The sequence below is a fragment of the Sciurus vulgaris genome, assembly GCF_902686455.1.
Source record: "Sciurus vulgaris genome assembly, chromosome: 10".
NCBI lineage: Eukaryota > Metazoa > Chordata > Mammalia > Rodentia > Sciuridae > Sciurus > Sciurus vulgaris.
In genome coordinates, this window is record NC_136470.1 from 57,342,272 (window position 1) to 57,357,510 (window position 15,239).

At 43.0% G+C, this 15,239-nt stretch overlaps 1 protein-coding gene across 1 annotated transcript in view; it reads right to left on the minus strand.

The window, feature by feature from the left end:
* The window catches only part of LOC306671101 (serine/threonine-protein kinase PAK 2-like), a 368,847-nt gene that overhangs the window by 280,044 nt on the left and 73,564 nt on the right, over positions 1-15,239 (minus strand). The window lies entirely within an intron of this gene.

Genomic DNA, 15,239 nt, shown 5'->3' on the forward strand with positions numbered 1-15,239 from the left:
TCATTTTGAACTTAATTTAGTTGTTAAAATGAAATTCATCACATATTTTAAAAACTTCTTATTCTAAATTCCACTAATTCTTTCTAAATTTACAGAACAATTTCTAGACTTTAATAATATCGAAAATTCAAGATGTTCATTTGATCTCAATGAATAGAGGAAAGAGCTTTGGTAGTATACTTTAAAAACAAATTCTGGAGCAAAATCAGACAGATTCAAAGATCATACTCAATCATATGATTGAAAAACACTTTATATACTTATTTGTTCTTTGTGTAAGGGGGTTTGAACCCAGGGGTATCTTACCACTGACCTGACTCCCAAGTCCCTTTTGATTTAAGGATCTAAACTAAATTGCTGAGCCTGCCTGAAAACTTGCAATTCTCCTAACTCAGCCTCCTGATTTGCTGGGATTACAGGTGTGTTCCACCATGCCCAGCTAAATGCATGGGGTTTTGCTTTGCTTTTTTATTCTTTTTGAAATGCCATGTTTCCATCACAGGTTTTCACATATCCTAGAAAAGTGCTCCACAATGAACTATATACCCAACCCCAAATCAACGTTTCTATATATTATAATCCTACAATGAAATTGACTTGCCTAGACTGTGGATGCTCTGGGTTCAACAGCAACAAAAGATAGTATCTCTTCTCTACAAATGAAGCTTAGAGAGATAAAGTCAGTACCCTCAGGACACCTAACCAGCACAGACTAGAACTCAGTTTCTTAGGGAGTTTATGTGACTACAGAACCAGCTGTAAACTCCTATGCTATGCCATCCTCAAAACAAGAAATAGCTATTCACAGTCTGCTCCACTGTGCCCAGCGATACATTATAGGTTTCACCTAAATCCATTCAAAATAATCTAGCAGTCCATTAAAAGGTCATGCCATACTTTAAGCAATTTTCTACTAATCACCTATAAGTTGAATTTTAGCTCCCTTTTGCTATCTAAATAAAGGGACAAAGCCCTTAATCTATGCTATTCTATTGTTTCCCTAGGACACACTTGCTAAACATTACATTTCTGGGTCAAAAGGTATACACACAAAACTAACATTTTCATTTGTTGCTTAGTATATATACATAAATAATTTTTTATTTTTTTTTGTTTTTATTCTTGTTTTGGTGCTGGGAACTGAACCCAGGTCCTCCAGCTTGCTAAGCATATTCTAACCACTACAATAAATTATACCTCAAGTCCCAAAATTTTAATAATATGGAGTCAAATTGCTTGGTTTCCTTCTCCATCCCCTTTCCTTGGGATTGAATATAGGGGCTTTACCCCTGAACTGCATCTCCAGTGCCCCCCGCATTTTTATAAAATTGGAGACAGGAGTCTTGCTAAGATCCCAATTCCTGCCTCAAATTTTGATCCTCCTACCTCAGCCTCTTGAGTCTCTGGGATTACAGGTGTGAGCCTTGCTGCCTGGCTTCACAAGTTGTTGTACTTTTTGTTGTTGTTTGTTTTTTTTGTTTGTTTGTTTGTTTGTTTCTGGTTCTCTCTTTTGAGACATAAGGTGTCACTATTTAATGCAGGCTTACCTCAAACTCAAGGACTGAAGTGATGCTTATGCCACAGTCTCCAGAGTAGTTGGAAAAAAATGCATGTGACACCAAGCCTAGAGTTTATCTTTTTATTTTTTGGCAATACTGGGGATTCAACCCAGGGACATTAGTCCACTGAGCTACATTCCCAGCCCATTTAATTTTGAGACAGGATCTTGCTAAACTTCCTAGGCTGGATGCAAATAATGATCCTTCTGCCTCAGTCTCCTGACCTGCTGGGATTATATGTAAATGTCATTATGCTCAATAGTCTTAAATTGCTGCTTTGTATTCTGGATTTCCTCACCTCCTATAAGGTTGCAGCCTCACCACTCCCTTGGGGGCCCTGTGATGAAGACTTGGGCCCAAGAAGGTTTGTGTGTTGGTGTGTGGTGTTTATTCCTGGCCAGAGGGCCTCCACTGGATCACACTAAGTTTCCTCCTCTCTCTGGAAAAACCTGGCTTTGGACATGTACCTGGGGTGTGACAGGTCAAATGCAAGGAATCAATATCCACCTTGACTGACCTTCCTCACCTCTCAGCTTGGAGAGCACAGAACCCAGGGCTCTCATGCAGGAGCCTCATCCAGACTGCAGTTTCCTCTACCCCATTTCTTGGGGCAAGAACCTACAAAAGCGAGGAATGATGAAATTCCCAGAGATCCCAGATATCCTTGGAGAAACCCCAAAGGAAACAATCAATGAGTGTCAGGGCCTGGGGAGCTGGGTAAGGGATCAGGGAAGAAGACTCAGCCTCACCTTCCCCCAACAGACCCAGGGTCCCCACTTAAGCCCCTGTTTTAACAACTCACTTGGGTCCCAGTGCTGCCCAAAGGGTGGTATACCAGTTCCTGGCCCAGCCCTGGTCAAATGCGTTGTCATGCTAGAGGGAGATGGGGATGGGAAGAGGAGCTCAGAACCAGCAGGAATGGGCAAGACCATCTCCCTAAAGTTGGTCAGTTAATCCTGGACCTCAACACAGGCCTGTGGCAAGATTCTAAAGACAGGGAAGCCCAAGAGAGACCCAGGGCCTCCTGCCTTCCAGCATTCCTAGGAAGTGTGATCTCCCTGGACCCACTTGTGAGCAGCTCTCCCCAGATTAGTGCTAACAGAGCACACCTCTCCTGCCCCCTCAGGGTTCTCTCATCACCTTTTACCTCCCTCTGCCACATGCTTCTGTGTCTCCACTGACCACACCTGTCCCCCTGCCTCGTCCTTCTAGATACCTTATAAAATCTTCCTTGTGCTGCTAAACTGAGTGAAAGATGGTGTCTCTACCTGCTCCCACTTCACTTTCTTACCTCTCAAAATGTTCTAAAATGTCCCTTCATTGAATTTCACTATCAGGGAGGGAAGTGGTAGCAGGGATGCCCAATCATATTTTCCAACTCAAAAATCACATGGCCCAGGGAAATCTGGGCTGAAGGTCTTCAATACAAAAAGGAGTAAAGGTCACACTCAAAGGAAAAGTCCTCCCCTGGACACTGACTGGCTTTTCCTGTTTCTTATTCCACTTTCTCCTTCCTCTGTCTTTATTCATCAGCCTTGTCCCCTCATCCTCTCAGACCAGGATGAGTCTCACCCCAAGCTCAGGAGCTTTGGTTACCAAGATGCACCCACATCCATATTCATAGCTGCTCAATTCACAATAGCTAGATTGTGCAACCAACCCAGATGTCCTTCAATTGATGAATGGATAAAGAGACTGTGGTACACATACACAGTGGAATATTATTTAGCTATAAAGAAGAATAAAATTTTGGCATTAGCTGGTGAATGGAGTTGGGGAATAACATGCAAAGTCATATAAGCCAAGCCCAAAAATCCAAATGCCAAATGTTTTCTCTGGTAGGTGGATGATGATACATAATGCAGGGGGAATGGCAGTGAGTCAAGAGAAGTGTGGAGGAACTTTGGATAGTGAAGAGGAAAGTGGGGCAGAAAGGGAGGGGGGTGGACAGATAGTAGACTGAGATAGACATTATAACCCTGTGTCTTGGTATGATGTACAGGAATGCTGTGAATCTAAAAAGTGTACAATCATAGAAATGAAAAGTTGTAACCCAATTGTGTACAATGAGTCAAAATGCAGTCTGCAAAAATTAAAATAAAAATAAAATGCAGGCTGCAGGCTAGCCTGGCACTTCCCCAAATAAAAGAGTGCTTTCAATAAGCCAATCCCACAAAAACAAAGGTCACATGTTTTCTCTGGTAAGTGGATGATGATACATAGCAGGGGCAGGGCAGTTTAAGGGAAGAATGGAGGAACATTGGATTGTGTAGAGGGAAATGAGAGGAGGGGAGAGGGTGTGGAAGGGAAAGGTGGTGGAATGAGACCAACATCATTACCTTATATCATGGATGATTACAAGAATTGTGTGACTCTTCATCATATATAACCAGAGAAATGAAAATTTCTACTCCATTTGTGTACAATGAAATGAAATACATAAATAAAAATTGAAAAAAAAAAGAAGAAACTACTATACTTCCAGATGCTGTGGCACTAGCCTTTACTCTCAGTAACTTGGGAAGCTGAGGTAGGACAGCCTTAACAATTTAGCAAGGCCTTCAGCAATTAGTGAGACCCTACCTCAGAATAAAATATTATAAGAATTGGAGATGTAGCTTCAGAGCATAGCACACGTGGGTTCAACCCCTACTAAAGAAATATAAACTAATTAATAGAAGAATATTTTTAAAAATTTATAAAACTGTTAATTTTAGAGTCATAATTTTTGATTAGATGTGTATAAAGTATAAAAAATATTGGTTCGATGGAAGGTATAGAAAAATGCTTAAAGGAATGATAATTAATAAATTTTGAGAACTGAGCAGTAAATTGGAATTCCTTCCTCTCCACACAAGGAACCCTATCAGGCATGAGTAAAATCCAACAGCACTGAAGCACCCAGACCAGCCTGTCTCACTGGCTCCTCAGACTCCTGCTCCAATTCTGGTCTCAAATGCCCTCATACTGCATAAGACCAAAATCAAGCGGCATCTTCTTCTTGCCCCATGTTCTACCCAACTTCCTGCTGCCTCTGCTTCTTCCTCTTACCTTGAGGGAATCAGGACATCAGGATTCTCTCTGTTCCATTATCTCTTTTCTTCTATCAGAAATGATGATTCTTTTGATTCTTGGTTATCTCATTTCTTTCCTGTGCTGAGGACTGAAGATCCTAGGGTCTTGCACATACTAAGAACATGCTTTATCACTGAGTTACAGCCCAACCAGAAACAGTTCAGGGCATCAAAAGTGCCTCAGTCAATGGGGCTTGGTGGCACACACCTGTAATCCCAGCAACTCGGGACACTGATGCAGGGGGAATCACAGGTTCAAGGCAGCCTCAGCAACTTGGTGAGACTCTGTTTCAAAATAAGAACCTGAAGGGCCTGGGGATGTAGCTCAGTGGTAAAGTGCCCCTGGGTTCCATACCAGTAGCAAATAAATAAAGCCCAGTCACTGCACTGGGGGTTGAAGCACACTGCACACAGCAGTGCCAGCCTACTTTCAGTGTGGTGAGTGCATCCGCAACACAAGGACCTGAGCACCATGTGGAGTGGCCAGGGAAGTGCAGACAGAGGGGATCATGGAAACCATGCAGGCAACCCAGCCCACAGCACCCAGGTTCATGGGAGGAGAAGCACTGAGCGTTAAATGCTAAGACATGCAAGAGGACTATTTCAGCTCCCTCTGGTTGCACAGGCTGCATCCTGTGATCGTGTGCAGTAAGAGCAGCCTGAAGAATGTCTTCTGGCTTTGCCCAATGATGAGAGCCCCATCATGACAGCCAGGGCAGATTGTGCTGATGTGGGCCAGGGAATGAAGGATGGAGCTGGTGAGCAGGATCAGTTTCTTTGAGGAATAAGGCATAGAGAGTAAAATAGGAGTTCTGGACACCCAGGACTTTAAGGGTGGCGGTCACTTGGATTAGATGAGACAAAACACTTGTAGATAACCACAGAAAACAATTGTAGTAACAGAACCACTTTTTGGTACAAGTGACTATTTTCATAAATACATGCAAACCTACTTACATACATACAGTTTTCATTCACACAAGATTCTGGAAAAATAAACACCATAAGGACTTAGGGAGAGAAACTGAGAACAAAGGATGAAAGAATTTTTGGGGGTAGAGAAAGTAGTCTAACCTTGATCATGGTGGAGAATACACAACAGTATGCATTTGTCAAATTCCCTAACTGAAGACTAAATCAGTGAAACTTATTGTGTGTATATTATTCCTCAATAAACGACTTTATAAAAAAGTTTTACCATGGCTCCCAGGTTTCCATTTCTTCCCAAGTAAATTCCACTCTTGACTTTCTGGGCCTTTGTAATCTTGACCCCCACAGATTCAACCTCATTGCCCATGCCACCCAGTGCTTGATTTAGAGCCCTTTCCTCATCCTCCTCTAACAGCCTACTTTCAGGCTCTGTGCCTCTTTGCAAAGGGGTTTCTCTCACAAACAAGGCCCCCCTGGCTTCTGCCTATCCAAAATCACATGTAGGGCACACAGGGGCACGTCCTATCCTAACAGAGCCGGCCTCGCCAAACTCACAGTTTCTTCCAGTCTGCTACACCACTCTCAAGAGAGTTCCTGGGTGTCTACCAGTGTTATTCTTTTTGTAGGTTTTTATCAACACAGGTGCAAGACTTACCTCCATAACATTCCTCAAATAACATGCAGCCTAGCACACATTAGGCTCTTATGCAATGTACCCAGGAGGGAAAATGGCCTCAGAGATCCAGGGAGAGGAGAGATCTGAGCTGCATCTAAAGAGGTGGGTCTGGAAGGACTCATGAGGCACCATCAGGGCCAAGGGCAGCTGAGAAAGCACAGAAAGTGCCTAGTGGCAGGGGTGAAAGATGCCTCCTCACAGCACAAGCAATTGGTTCGGCTTACCTGGCCTTCACAGGGAGGCCTGGTGGTGCTCATGGCTACGACCTGGATGAACAGCTGCACAATGAGCGGCAGCAGGAGACTGAAGGCTCGTACAGCCCCTACGAAGCTGTGCTAGGATTAAGGAGCCAAGGCACTGGACAGTTAGGCCGTGGCCCCGCCTTTCGAACTGACTCCTCCCACCCTGCTCCCGCCCCAATTGGTCCCTCCCACCCATGTTCCTCCCTGGACTGGACTGTTTGTCCAGTACACTCCAGGTGACCTCACTACACCCCGCTGTCCTCGTGATTGTCCGTTTTCAACGTTCATTATCACTCTCCGTGGCCCTGCTCCATTTTTTACTCCACAGTCACTCCTACCTGCATCTCACCCAGATCCCTCTGTCCTTCAACATGTCCTTCACAGGTCTTACCAAGTGACTTTTCAAGCCCCTCCCCTTTAGCCCGCCCTCGGCTACACTACTCTTCCCTCCACACCACCCTCCCTCCCCACCACCCCTGTTCTTCCAGTTTGGGCACTTGGTACCGTGTGGATACGCCATGGCCTTGTCCTAGGAGAAAGGTGTCAGTCTCCTCTGCACAAGGAAAACCACACAGCCTGCCAGCACGGTTCCCAAGTACATGCAGGACAAGAGGAGGAAGAGGAAACGCCTGGTGTTCCTGCGGCCCACGCAGTTGATCAGACACCTGCAGTGCTGGTAAAAATCCTAGGGAGAGGAAGCAGGACTCAGGGTCTGTCTGGTCAGGACCCCAACCACCATATCCTGAGGCCTCCCCCAACACTGCCCTCTAGGCCTCCTGTCCTTGGCTCAACACAGGGCTCCCGCCTCCATGGAGAACCTGGCATTTCCTTATGTAAAGCACAATTAGGACTCCATGCCGCCTCATGTCACCTGTCATCAGAAAGTTTTTAGAGACAAGACCTGTGTGGTGTCACTTTGAGCAGGATATAAAATAACACTGGTCCTCAATTTTCTCAGACCCTGGATAAGAATGAAAAAGAACACCCTTGCCCAGACTCCTTCTGAACTTGACAAACCCAGCAGTGTGTGCACAGGAGAGAAGAGCACTCAAAACCCAGGAAACCCTCCTACTTGGACACCCAGAGGTGGACAGGCAAAGAGGCCCAGAACAGGGCAGCAGCCGGTCTAAAGGTCTAAAGGTCAAGGTATGTAGTATCAGCAAGACAGGGGATGGGACAGGCACTGGTATCCTGCCCCTGACTCCATGAGGCCCAGCACACATGTGGAACCTTTTCCATGTCAGCACCTGTGCAAGTAAGGCCAGCCTCTCAGGACAGGTGCAGATACAGAGGCCATGGCATATGTAAGTGACCAAGAGTGGCTGAGAGTAGACAGGGAGTAGTACTCACCTCCACACAGATGTTACACAAAGTACAGGGGAAGGTGCGAGGTGGGCGGTGACGCCTGTCATCTCATAGTCCCTGGGATTCAACCACGAGACACAGGGTGTCTTTGGGTCCTCCTCCAAGGAATCTGGCACTGAAAGAGATTTGAGAAGTGTTAGGAATCCCCTCCATCCCTCTGCTGCTCAGGGCAGCCCCATAGCATCAATTGCAAACAAGAAGCAGGTAGGAGGTAGGCAGTGGAATTCCAGTCAGGCTCTGTTGAACAAGCTGACCTCTCACATGGGCTGGCTGTCAAGGAGAAGGGGCTGTCAAGCCAGAAGAGGTCTATATGGACTCTACCCTCTGGAAAAGTGGTCCATACTTGCACTGGAGTGTCAAATGTGAAGGATGAGTGAACTGTGTGGTTTGGAAGAGCCTGCTGGACCCTCTTGTCATCCTGCCCTGTCCTCCCTTCTAAAGCAACTGGAAAACCTCCAGGATTCTGTTTTCTCACACCTCAGAGGCTTGGGAAATGAAGTGTCAGGGTCTAGTTGATGATGACATGGAGAGAAGGGATCCTGAGGCCACAGGTGTGGTGACCACTGTAGAATGAGGCCTGTAGACATCAGCCCATGAAGTGCCATCTCTTTCTCCCAAGGTTCTGAGGACCTACCATGATTCCCGGATCGGACAAATTCATGGTAACTAGGGTAAAAAATGTCACCACGAAGAGTAGGTACCTTGCCAGGACAAAACTCCAGTCTGCCTTCTGGGCCATCCATCTGTACCTGAGAACAAAGCCAGACTCAGTTCTAGTCTGGGGTAACCCAGAGTTCCCCATGAGGCCTGCCACACCTGTGAGAGGATTCATCTGAAGAACATATCTAAATATCCAGGCTATCCACCAAATATCACCAACATTACCAGCCACCCACAGTTTTCTTAATGCATCAGCCACTGTAGATATCTGAGCTCCTAACTGTATATATACTTCTTTTTCCTGCTGACCCTCTCTCTCCCCCTCCCTGCCTCTGCACTATCATTGTCAATTTTTCCCTCCATCACTTTAAGGGAAACCTGTTAGTGTGCATTGGAGACTCATGGGGAGGGCAAATGCATGCCACTTAATATCCTTACTCCAGCGATATTCATGGAACTCCATAAGCTTTGACAATTCCAGGAACATCTCCTTCCTGTTTGGGGAGGGGCATTAAAACTATTCATTGTGACAGGGTGACACCTGCCTTGTCACCAGAAATGAAAGCCAGAGATCTCTCTTCTGTGTTGACACCCTGAGTGCCATGAATATAGCCAGTGTAACATCACAGAGGTTCTGAGAAAACCTTCTTCCATCCTCACCTATACACACGCTGCCTTTTTGGAGCTTGTGTTTGTGTGGATGTGATTTGTCCCCCAAAGTACTGGAGGTTTGGTATTCAGTGTGGCAACGTAAAGGTGGTAGGACCTGGAAGAGGTGGGGCCTAGTGTGATGTAATTCAGTCACTGGATTGAGGCCATAGGAAGGGAGTAATGTACTTCACCTGGGCCTCATTTCTTCCTGTGAGAGTTGATTGTTATAAAATGAACAAGACCAGTCCCTCTCCAGGATTCTGGCCATGCAATCTGTACCTCATGCATTTCCTCTCACCATGATGCCATTCACAATTTTGTATGACCCTCACCAAAGGTCAACCACAAATCCTGGACTAGGACCTTAATTAAACTTACCTCTTAATAATGTATCTATTTTGGAGTATTTTTTTAGAGGAAGAGGAAGCAGGCTAATACAGAGACCATATAATACGGTGGGCAGAGTTTGGGTTATCATTATCACCCTTTCAGGCCCAGAGCTAATGAAAGCAGACTGTGTTTCTTCTGATCATGTCTGCACTTTGTCCCTTTTGTTCAAACAGATTTCCAGTTGGGGGAAGGAGGTAGCCTTCTCCTTCCTCTCCAAGTAAATCTCTTCCCAGTTTCCCGCATTTCCAGGGTAGGATTTCTGACACAATTCTGATTGATGAGTCCTTTGCAAATGTCTACTGAGGGTTTCTACAAATGCTTGCATCTTTTCAATAAAAGGGAAGATGATGCAGTTGGTGGACTCTGTCCCCTTCTTTCTGTCTGGAAGCTAGACTGCTGGCTGGGATGCCACCTGGGACCTTGTAGGCAACAAGTCATGCTAGCCAGACACAACCTGAGTCCCTGTCTTATCCCTCAACTGCCTCCCCCTGAGCTTCATTCTTTGAAAAATTAACTGGATTTTTATTACACTGATGTGTCATTGTGTTGTCACAGCATCTGAAACCCTGCTTGGTGGATTCTTCCCACTATAACTCTTCATGAGGGGCAGAAAATATTTTCCCCTCCCAATATGAGCTGAAAATGGCCAAATACATGAGGCTTCTCTGACAGGTTACAGAGGGCTGTGGTCCAGGTGACACCATTTCACTCTAGAACTGCTACCATGTACTTACTGAGAAGTCTCTGCTAAGATGCAGCAACTGCATAAATGTTCAGTGTCCAAGTGTTCAACCTTCACTCTTCCCCTTTTTTTGGAGTGGAGATTGAACCCAGGGGCTCTGTGCTAGTTCCCCAGCACTTTTTATTTTGAGGGAGGTTGCACTATGTTGCAAAAGCTGGCTTTGAACTTGCAATCCTCCTGTCTCACACACCTAAGCCTCAAGGACTACAGGCATGTGCCACCAAGCCTGACCAATAAAATTAAACAGATTAAGAATACATCCTGGCTGGTGCCATTGAGATTGGAGCAAAAGGCTAGTTGTGTTCAAAATGAATGTTTGGTTCAGGAAGATGGGGGTTGATCCAAAAGGAAATAAAATGCTAATACCTCCAGAGCACTTCCCCTTCCTTCAACCGTTTGCCAAGGTTTCCTGACCCCAGGAATTGCTCCTCCCAGTAAAGCGTTTTTAATGAGTACCCACTAGTGAGCACTCTTCCTGTCTTTATGGTCAGATATGGAAACTAGGGAGAGGTATCCCTGTCTTTTTACCCATTTTAGCATGAAAGGAGAACAGGACATGAGAAAAGAGAAAACCAGAAATCTATAAAAAGTGCAGGACCCCCCCTCACCTTGGACATCAGCTTGGAACCCCTCTCTCTGGAGAACTCTCTCACACATACTGTCTCTCAAGCTCAGTGTTCTACTTTTACATAATACTTTTTGCTCTTCCCTCAGTATTTCTTGGGAGTTTAATCTTCATCATTTGGGAGAAGCAGACCCGATCCTGATTTTCTAAGACTGATTTCAGATGAGGCTATATAGGAATGATCACAAGGATTAGATCCTCCACACCCCACAAGTTACTGAGGTTCACTTTTGTTCTTTCTGGAGAAAAATAATGAGCACCCAGAAGCTAAATAAATGCAGTTAGAGCAGGTCAACCTTCTGTAAGTCTTGACTGACGGGATTCATGACCTAGGTGACTCCTAATCACCAGTCCGGCAGGTCAGGTAAGTTGGTTGTGCCAAAGCCATGTCTCACTGTCCTATAGGCTTGGAGCATGTCAGGAATGAGAACATGGTGCCCTTAATCTTGGTCTGCCTTTGGATGCTTGGAGATGGACAACAGGTTGAAATAACTTTTAGATTCTGACTAGAGCCATTTCCCAGTGAACCTTAAAGGTTTCTCCCTTGACTCCTGCCCAGACTTATTTTATGGGGTATCCTACGGTGTCTGGTCTGTGAAAAGGTGCTGTTTAAAACCCCAGTGACCCACACCTCCTAAAGAACCAGACTCAATCTCCCAAACTCATTTCTCCTGAGCAGTCCCCTCCCCTCTCCAGTGAAGTCACTGAGAGAGGGACATTTTACATGGAATTGTTTTTGAAGAAATGCTTGGGTTCCCTTTGTTCACACAGTGAGCCTTCACAATCCTTCAGGGTATCACACATTGTTTTTGTGCACCCTGAGCTTCTTTGATTGCAAAAAGAAGGCATATTCTATCCACTCCTTCTGTAAACTCCTCCAGGAAAGGGATGTTAAGCATCTAAAACCATAGATCCCCTCCTTACCTTCCAGAGATTCCTTGGGCCCACAGAGCAGAGAAAGATACCACAAGCAGGTCTCTATTTCCCCGTGGGTTATCACATTTTGAAGTTCACAGTGGCAGGAGAGGTCAGTCACGTCTCTAAGTCTGAACTCTCCAGGTTCTTTGCCATGTATTCTTTCTGCCAATGGTGCCACCAAAAGATTTGGCAGCACCATGTGATGACAGACAGGTTTGCTGGCCATCAGAAGCTCATAGGGAGAGGTCCCTAAAGAAAAAAAAAATGGAGTTTTCTCTAGCATTGATACCTGAGTTCTGTTTTGTCATACTTAGATGGTAAGTTCTTTCTCAAGAGTTATGTTCCAAAACTAGCCTACACATATGTACAAAAAATCAATTGGGATTTTCATTTTGTTCAGAGGGGATACTTTTCCTCACAAAAGAGGGGTGGAAACTGCTGACCACCACAGGCTCTGGGAACTAGTTTCTCAAAAATGCCTCATTTTCTTCTGTTGCCAGGCCTGGAAAACGACATCATCGCTGTTGGAAAAAGATCTTTCGTAATTTTCTGCATCCAATCTGGCCTGATGACCAACTGGGGAAATGAAAACTGGTCTCCTGGGCAGACAGAAACCAAAGAACCATACATTAAGGGACTGATTTTGCAACAGAAAACCAAATGGTTAAAGTGCCGTATGTAGGAGGCATTTTTCTCTCGCCTCCGGAGAGTAGGTTCTCTTACTTCTTACCTACTTGCAGATCTCTATGTTTCCAAGGTTCACAGAAATTCACGAGCTGGCAAAACATACAAGGCTTGCAGAGGACTGCTGTGAGACCTAAAGAAACAAAAAGATGTCACTTTAAAATTCAAGTCATTGTAGGACCTAAATGGCTGGCTATCTTATCTGCTCCTATGTTCTACTACCCTGGGTTTGTAAAATGTTCCTCCCTAAACACTACTGTAGAAGAAGGAAAAATGGAATGATCTCATATATATAAGCCTCTTTACCTTGGGAATCTTTACCTGAAGATTTCAGGACTCACAGTTTCAGATAGATGGGCCGACTCTGTTCTGAATCAAATGTGCACTCTGATCTGATGAAGATGTTCTTCATGCTCCCTTTCTCTGGTAACTATGGCTGTGTCAGTTTTGGGCATTCCTGTTTGTTTGTTCTTCCCCCTTTATTTTCGAGCTCATGCTTGTATGGTGAATTCACATTTGATCCTGTGTGCCTAAATTAAAACGTTTTTCTGATCAATCTTACTTTCTTCAACTATAGGTGTTTTGACTCACTTACTTTGTTCAGATGTCAATTTTCCGAGGATTGACTCTTAACTACATTGCAAAATCTCCTTCATAAAGTCCTAAGAAGAACATAGACAAGGTGAGGTTAGGATTAAATCATCTGAAAGCCACTGAGGACAAATGGGTACCTGAACCCTTGATTTCAGTGTCCCCCATGGCTGTCAGAATTTATATCTGGTATATACAACTGCACAGGCCTGCCTTAAATTTAAATGATAATGTAAAACTCTGATAGCCTTGCACATTCTAACAGGCTAAACTTTTTAGAAGTGTTAATAAACATCTGTTGCATTGCCTCCTACCTCTGGTGCACTTCTACAAAAAGCTACAAGATCTCTGTTTCCTGACTATTATTTAGGTGTGCACACCTGTCCTTTGAAGTGTGGAATCTACACATGTGCATTTGTCCCTATATCATGTACGTACATAGTATGAAAATTACCATATACATAATGGAATGCTCATGAATCTGATGTTAAAAGGAAAAAGATTTCAAATACCTTTCAGTTCACATGACTTAAAAAATGTTCAGTTTAAACTCCATAAACTGATGAGCAGAAAGACGTCTTTAAAATTACTAATTCATAAGTTTTTCAAAGTATTCAGAAAAATAATAGATTGTTGATTTCTATAAAATGTCTACATAATATCCATTGCTTCTGGATTTTTTGTCAATAGGGAGAGAAGGCTAGTACTGTTAACTACACTTGTCTGGTATCTTCCTATTTATAGTTAAAACTGAGTTAGCTTTAACATCAATGCAATTAATCATAAGTGTGTTTCTTATCCAAGACATCTGATTAAATTGCAAACTTATAATGCTAAACCCTCGACTGCTAAATAGAAATCATTCTTAAAGTCCTTAAGGTAATTTATATAAATTCAGTAAATTCATAAATATTTCTTTGGAATATGAATATTTAAAGGGGACAACAAGAAAAGGCTCTAGGTATATCAATATATTTTAGTAGTGAAAGTAGAAGAAAAAAATTTTTTGGGATTTGAAAGTCTTTTTTTGGTAAAGAAAAAAGTTGTAGAATGTCTAAGTAATTTGCAGAGATTTGGTGGAACTTCATTTTCTAAAAAGTTGCATAAAATCAAATACTATTGTACTGATATGAACCAAATTTTTTTTCTATTTATTGAAGTAAAACAATTTCTTAATACATGAATCTGCTCTTATCTATCAGATATTTTCTTGTGTGTTAAGTTTTTTAATTATTTTTGTTGAAGATGGACAAAATACCATTATATCACTTATTTATTTATTTATTTATTTATTTATTTTATTAATTATTTATTTATGTGGTGCCAAGGATCAAACCCAGGGCGCACAAATGCTAGGGATGTGCTCTAGCACTGATCCAACACCCCATTCCTTTGTTTTATTATTTTGAGAAACTAGTCTTAAGGAATTAGTTTTGTACGACTCTGGTAAAGGCCCACTGTGTTTGAGAATATTGTACTACACTAGATTCTGAATTTTTCTTTAAAAGCTAATCTTGTTAAAGACGAGAACATCAGTGTCATTGTGGTGATATTACTGGATTCATGGTATACTTGATGTACTTGTGATTTGAAGGACACAAATCATTTAAATACAAGGTTGAAAGGATCATTCCACCAAACTGAATTTCTACAAACTGAACTGTAATGTGAAGTAATTATAAGTTTCTGTTTCCTGGATAACAGCTACTGTACAAACTCTATAGGTTCTAATCTTGCTAACATCATTTTATATTTTCGTTGAAACTTTATAACTATTTTCTGTTAATCTGTGAAATAGTAGAACTTTCAGTATGACAATCTGAGTTAATTTGAGATAATAGGCCATAATCGATATCAAATTGTATAAATGCATTCTAGTGTCATGTACAAATACTTAAAACAAATAAAAAATTAATTTATAAAAAAGTCAAGAAAAAAGGCTCACTCTCAGTACTAATACTGCCCTAATTAAATAGAAGGGGTAAGATAAATACAAAGTTAGACATTAAAGTTACCTCCCAATATGTCTACCTCAAGACAGGTAAAACTGGATTGTTGAATGCTCAAGACCAGAAAAGGAAAGGCCATATGTTTTCTCTGATAGGTGGATGTTAATTCACAATAAGGGTGAA